Source organism: Mesoplodon bidens (genome assembly GCF_964165515.1).
Source record: "Mesoplodon bidens genome assembly, contig: HAP1_SCAFFOLD_150, whole genome shotgun sequence".
Classification (NCBI taxonomy): Eukaryota; Metazoa; Chordata; class Mammalia; order Artiodactyla; family Ziphiidae; genus Mesoplodon; species Mesoplodon bidens.
This window is the reverse complement of record NW_027672498.1, coordinates 693,809-701,408: the sequence shown is the minus strand read 5'-3', so window position 1 is coordinate 701,408 and position 7,600 is coordinate 693,809.

Genomic DNA, 7,600 nt, shown 5'->3' with positions numbered 1-7,600 from the left:
CCTTGGTTCTGCCTCCTCGACACAAAAGTAAGACTAAACACATAGGTCTAGATCAGGCTGAAGGTCACTAATCATTTGAAATACTTGTTCCACCTCTAGGTAGTAAGAGCTCAAAACCAATGAGCTTTATTGTTTCACCCCCAAACCTGAAGAAAGATCTAGTTCAGCATCGACAGCTTGCCAAAGTTGTTGTTGGAACTATAGGCCAATTTGAAAAAAAACACTCAGGATCTAGAACAACAGTTGCAGGGTGATTATTTACATCCCAGTATGGATGCCTTTTATCCTGAGGAGAGCATACCTAGGGATTTTCTGGGGAGCCCAGATGAACCTCCAGAGTCCCCTGAGGAAGCTGAAATGTCTGCATCCCAGCAGGAGGCCCAAACTCGTCATCCAGAGCTCACTGAGGAGGCTGAATCTTTACCTCATCAAGAGGCCCCTGCTCAGCATCCACAGACCCCTGAGGACGTTGAATCTTTTTCACCCCAGGCAGAGGCCCAGGCTCAGCATGCAGAGCCCACTGAAGAGGTAGAACCACCTCCACTTCCGCAGGGGGCTCCATCTCAGCCTTCAGAGGCCCCTGAGGAACTAGAAACTTCCAGTCCTCAGGAGGCCCTCGCCCGGCCTTTGGAGACACTTAAGGAGGTTGTAGTTTGACCACGTGTTCATCATGGGGTAAATGAAGCTCAGCAGTCACACTTGTACAATGTCACTGTTAAATCTCTGGCTCTGGCACTTCCCATAAATCCACAGGTCACTAAAGAGGTTGAACGTTCTCCAGTCCAGCAGAAGCCCCCATCTCGGCCTCCAGAGCTCCTTACGGAAGTTGTAGCTCAGTCTCCATTGTATCCCGAGGTGACAGATCCAGCACAGAGCAGGACCATGCTGAGCATCCAACATCAGCCAGTATCAAGAGCAGTGGTTCTCACCCAGGGTGATTGTGCACACAGGTGACATTTGGTAGCGTCTGGAGACAGTTTTGCTTGTCAGAACTGTATATGCTACTGGCATCTAGTGGACAGAGACCAGAGATGCTACTAAACATCCAACAGTGTACAGGAGAGCCTCCCACAGCAAAGAATTATCCAGCCCAAAGTGTCAATAGTGCTGCCTAGCTAGAGAAATAAAGATCACTTAACACAAGTATTGAATGAGCATTTAGTATTTGGTATCTAATGCAGCACATGTATAATCATGAAAGTATAAATCATAATATCTCCCACAGTGAGATTTCTTTAGTGTATGGAGGGAGTAGTGATGTTATGTTTCATCATATATAAATTAGAATTATTGCCAAAGGATAAATGTTCTGAAAGAATATCTATCTTTCTAATTCTTTTGCTCGTGTCTTTTTTTGTAGAAATCTTGGTTGCAATTTACTCCCAGAACTGAGCTTTGGAACGTTTCAGGCCTGGCATGGAACGCAGTTTTTACACAAGTTGTAAGTGAAATAGAAGATGAATACATGTAAACAACTGTGTGTAAAAACAATCATGCAGTTATTGGTTAGCTGGGTGTAAGTAAGCCGAGTATGAATTCTGGAAAGTATGTCTTGAGAGCCATTTATTTTTTTTTCAAATGAGGAAACTAAGGTACAAAGAGGCCAAGAGACTTGTTTAACTCATATATTTGAAAGGCTCTGCTTTCCATAGTACTGATCTTTGGCACGGTCAATAAAAGGCACCAAACAAAAACACTCAAGATTAGCATTGTCATGGAATCCCACTGATGCCTCTCCAATATGCGAATGGTCCAGGAAGTTCCACTTTTGAATTTCACTTTGATTCCTGCTCATGTGCAAAGTTCCTAACTGCTTAAAATGTATGCAACACAGAGCTGCAGAGAACTAAGTTTAGCAGGGTATGCTTCAGGGAGCAAAAGTGTGGGTGCTTCCCCAACCATTATTAGCTCTTTTAAATGGTAAAGCAGAAAGAATTCCTGAACACCCACCACAGGGCTCTCCCCAGCCACCCAGAATATTATTTTTCAAAAAAGCATATATTGCTGAAGTGAATTATCTGTGGCCAGTAGGAACCTTTGAGGTATGGAAAAAGATGTTGTTTGTGTTCAGCTGTAGTGTGAAAAATATAAAGAAAATACTTTGCTGTGGCCTAATTCAATATATTTTCTTTGCTGACTACTCTTCAATAAGAAGTGTGGGTTTTACACCCCTTCAACTCAAAACTTCTCTGATTTCTCATGACACAAGGAAATGATAGTGGGTACGTTCAACGGCCTGAAGGCGATTTTAGACTCAAGGTAAAGAGCTCTTCTACACCTGGCTTTGGAAAAGACTCTCTTACCTGTCTTGTGGTTCAGAAATCCAGTTTCACACAGTTCATACATTTTGGGTTAATGAAGGCATTGAGGCTGTGTCTGGAGCTGGATTAACAATTCCTGCAGATGCCTATCTTTAGTGGCCTCCTTCCTTTCCCTTGTTAGTTTGCTGATGCATACCTTGGGGAGAGAGCACCAAGGGTCGGTTTTTCTTTTGTTAGCACACCGGAGAGCAGGCTCGTGAGGTCCCTTCACCAGGAGGTTTTAGTAGCGTCAGTACAACGTCTTAAACTCACCACCTTTCCTAAACATCCTATAACACTAAGAGTTCCTTATAAGAATTAGAGTTTCACTATAGTTATGTAGGCAACACAGGAAAATACATTGTGGAAATAAATAAATCACAGTTTAAAAATTAATGAATTCATTCCAAAACATTCACTGAGTGCCATGCCCACTGTCTGTCAGCACTGTACTAAGTGCTGGGGATACAAAGACTCATAGGACAGAGACTTTGTCCCCAAGAAGCTTTCATACTGGAAGGAGAAATATGGATGTCGATGGGAAAACATATATGAGAGCCATTCTAGCATCTATGCAGCAGGGTAACAAGGTGAGGGAGGGGGTGATGAAGTAGAAAATGGGTGGTAGGTTAGAAAAGATTTGTAATGGAAGAGGCACCAAGTTGTTCCTTTGGAATTTGTGCTCCTCTTAAATGACAGAAAAAGGTAGTGAAAGAATCAGAACTACCTGGTGTTGTAAATAAATTAGTACTGTACTCCGAAAACTCATTCACAGTTACTTTCAAAAGATTGTCACAGTATAGTAAGTCTTTGTTTTGGACTAAGTCTTTCTAATAGACAAAGCTAATTTGCTTCAGGAAACATTTGCCATGGTGAGATCTAAACTTTATTGCATCTCTTACCAAAGGCAAGCCACCAAGGGAAGATGCCACCCTGGAGTTAAATCATTTTACTACCTATAATGACATATTACTGGGGTGTTTATAAGTTGCCTGCATTAAATAAGTTTGGAAAAGGGCCCCAGCTGAGGTGGATTTATCATGAATTCAGTGAACCTTAGGCTTCAGGGCTCCTCACTTGCATAGGTCCCTTCCAAGGTCTTGAGAGGGGTCCTAGCGATTTTTCTATTTATAACTTTGCATGTTTTTATTAGATAGGATTTCCCAAAGTAGATGAGGTTCAGGCCCCACAAAACCTTGATTCATCACCAGGTGTCAGGTAATTATAAGTCAGTAGGTTTCTTGAATGAAGCCTCTGTGTTATTGAGAAATATCAGGTGAAGTAGTTAGCAGTGTGGTAGTCTATTTTAAATCCGAAATCTACCTCAAAGATGAGCCAAGAGCTTATTAATTAATAAAGTACCACTTTTTGAATGGTGGTAGTAATCATATCTCTTTCAGATAAAATCAGGAATGAAATATACTATGGAAAACCGGCAGTGGTTGATAATCCTAAATGTTAAGTATGCTTTTTTTTTTCTGACTGTAAAGTGTTTCCCCTTCATTCACCTATGCAGGTCCAGACTGATGGCTTATTTTTAAAAATTCCTTTAGTCACTTCATTGGATCTAACAATACAAGCTCCATGATTTTAGAAACTGAAGGACTCTACAATGTAGAAAGGCTATATAACTTAACCAGACAGAGCACATTCACATGCTGGCTTGTCCGTGGTATATCAATATTGTACCAAGAACATAAGCACGAAGAGAGAATAAGAGGAAAATCAAAGCCTTATCCCTATTGAATTATTTACCCCATTGTTGAGAATATCAGTGTGGGAGGTGTGGCCACACTATGAAGGCAAATTGAGCTGCAGTCACAGAGCCGCCCTAATGCTCCCCCAGTCAGCTAGCATTGGTTTCCTTTACATAGCTATGTACACACAAAAGCTTACACACTTGAGGGTGTTGTCCTCACTTTTTGCTATGTACTAGAATCCTGGCAGCTTCTCAGATTTAGAAAGGCATAAACACTAAAAGCAAAAATAACTTGGGTCTGCCCTTTGGGGTGATTCAGGGTGGCTGTTTCATTTGTAATAGTTCAAAATTTTGAGATTGTCACACCTAGCAACTACTATACTTTTCTTCTCCCAACTGCATCTTATTCTTCCCACCTGTAGTATTTTCTCCCATTCCATATGTTTATTCACTTTCTTGATAGTGTCCTTTGAAGCACAAACTTTTTAGTTTTTATAAAATCCAATTCATCTATTTTTCCTTTGGTTGTTTGTGCTTCTGGTATCATATCTAAGAAACTGTTGTCTAAAGCAAGGTCATAAAGATTTACTCCTGTGTTTTCTTCTAAGAGTTTTATAGCCTTAGCTCTTACATTTGGATATTTGATCCATTTGGAGTTAATTTTCATATACGGTGTGAAGTGTAGGAGTTCAGCTTCATTATTTTGTGTGTGGATGTACAGTTGTCCCAGCATCATTTGAAAAGACTGTTCTTTCCACATTGAATTGTTTTGGCACCCTTGTTGAAAATCAGTAGACCATAAATATGAGGGTTTATTTCTACATTGTCATTTCTGTTCCATTGATTTCCATGTCTGTTCTTATTCCAGTACCACACTGTGATTGCAGTAGCTTTGAACTGAGTTTTGAAACCAGGATGTGTGAGTCCTCCCACTTTGTTCTTTACCAGTATTGTTTTGGTTATTCTGTTTCCTTGAATTGCCATATGAATTTTAGAAACAGCTCGGCAATTTCTGGAAAGAAGTCAGCTGGGATTCTGATAGGAATTGCAATGGAACCATAGGTCGATTTGGGAAGTAGTGAAATTTTAATAAGATTATCTTCCAGTCCATGAATCCAGCATGTCTTTATATTTATTTAGATCTTCTTCAATTTCTTTCAACAGTTTTGTACTTTTCAGTGTGAATCTTGCACTTACTTGGTAAAATATTCCCCTAAGTATTATATTTGTTTTGATGCTGTTCCACATGGAATTGTTTTCTAAATTCTATTTTTCGATTACTCATTGCTGGTGTGTAGAAATAATATTGATCTTATATCCTACAACCTTGCTGAACTCATATATTAATGCTAACAGTTATTTTCCTAGATGCCCAGGAATATGTCTTATGGTCTTCCAGTTTCCCAGGAATACATTGGAACATTTCAAAGTCTCTGTGGACATCTCATTCCTCAGCTTTTCTTTTAAAGCTTTGCGGTTGGGTTGTTTTTTGCCCCAAACTGTTATCCATTGCCTCATGCCACCGCCATGTTAAAATATTTGCTTGAAAATGTTTTCCAGAAATGCCACCTGAGCAGAGGCTTTTCTCACTAGACAGCCCTCAGTCAGGTCAAAGGCAAGACTTTCAAGTGTGAGGTCTTCCAGGGGACCACCAGACATGTAAAACAATGACAGTACTTTGGGAATGAGGCTTTGAAGGACCTCCCAGTCTATACTGCTCATTCTGGTACCAGGGATGTGGGCTGTTTTTCAACGCTACCACTGGCATGGAGACCAAAGGTCAAGGGCAAGTTAAAGCAACACAGATCTCATTGTTCTTACAGAAATTAATTTGTTTTCCTTGAATAAATAGCTCCCCCATTGACTGCCAGCATGTTGGTTAAATTTCCAGAGTTCAGAAGAAGTTGATTCTGACCATTTTTGCCAGTTTTGTTGTTGTTGTTATTGTTGCTTCTGTGCAGGGATGAATTTTCAGATATCCTTCCTCCATCATTTTTACTGATTTTCCTGCAATTTTTTTAAAAAATCTATAAAGTCTCAATGGCCATAGGCTAATTAAATATTTATCACGAGAGATGACTAAGGAAAAAATAAATAAAAAGAGAAATAAATAAAGAAAGAAAGAAAATATAATTCACATAGAGGCTTTCCCAGATGGGTAGATGAAGTTTGAAAAGGTATTTCTATATTTAGTGCTGTCAAAATTAAGGTTAGGTGCTTCCCTGGTGGGGCAGTGGTTGAGAATCTGCCTGCCAATGCAGGGGACACGGGTTCGAGCCCTGGTCTGGGAAGATCCCACATGCTGCGGAGCAACTAGCCCCGTGAGCCACAATTACTGAGCCTGCGCGTTTGGAGCCTGTGCTCCGCAACAAGAAAGGCAGCGATAGTCAGAGGCCTGCGCACCGCGATGAGGAGGGGCCCCCACTTGCCGCAACTAGAGAAAGCCCTCGCACAGAAACGAAGAGTCAACACAGCCATAAATAAATAAATAAATAAATAATTTTTTTAAAAAAATTAAAGTAACAGATGTTTTAAACCCCTCCCCCTTTTTTTCATTCAGGTTAAACACAGGCTTTACAGTCAGAACTGAGTTCAAATTCCAGCTCTGCTTCTTACGAGCTTGATGACTTAAGACAAGTTATGTAACTTCTCTGTGCCACAGTTTCCTCATTTGTTCAATTCTGTAATATATATGTCACATAAGGTTACTGTGAAGATGAAATGTTAAATGCTGATCACATATGCATGGCAACTCAAAAGATATTAGTTTTGATAATTATCTTTATAATATTCTGCAAAAGTACACTAATAATTCTTGAGTAGAGTTAACCTAAAGTCAGATATTCTTTTCTTTCTTCCTGTTTCTTTTCAGGTTTTTCCCCCTTATTTGTTTTAAAGAACTAAGGGGGAAAAAAATAAAGAAAGAAAGAACTATGAAGAAAATCTCTTCCAACATTTTGGAATAAAATTTTGTTCCCCAAAATTAATTTGTTTATTTTATTGATATATAAACAAAATGTTATTTATTTATTCAGCAAACATTTATTAAATGCCTAGTAAATATTAGGCACTATGTCAGGCACAGGAATAATAATGACAATAAAGTGTGGTCCCTGCTCTCAAGTTGCTGACAATCTAGGAGAGTGACAAGTAAACAGTTGATTACGTACACAGTAACAAAGGCTATGGCACAAGAATACACACGGGACTATGTGATGGGAGTATGGCTTTCACCAGTTCCTCTTGGATTTATCTCTTCTTTGGCTCCAGAACCAAGGAATTAGCCTTATTTTTGTCTTTAGCTGGGTAGTTTAAATCATGAATTTTTTCAAAATTTGTAGAGATGAAAGAAAAACACCTTGAATTATGGAGGACACTAGAAATAGTACATTTTTACAGAGCAAGGGCTTCCTACCAGCATAGTCACTTCGAGGGTTTTTAATGTGAAAAGTACTCTGGCATATTTTTTCTTTGCTAGCCACTTTTTTTTCTATTTTATTGTTTGTTTGTTTGTTTCTCTTCTCCACTTTATCATCTAGAGACCTGGGTAGCTCCCAGTGAAAGAGTGTTTTACAGATTCTAAGGGTGATTTGTAGGTAAA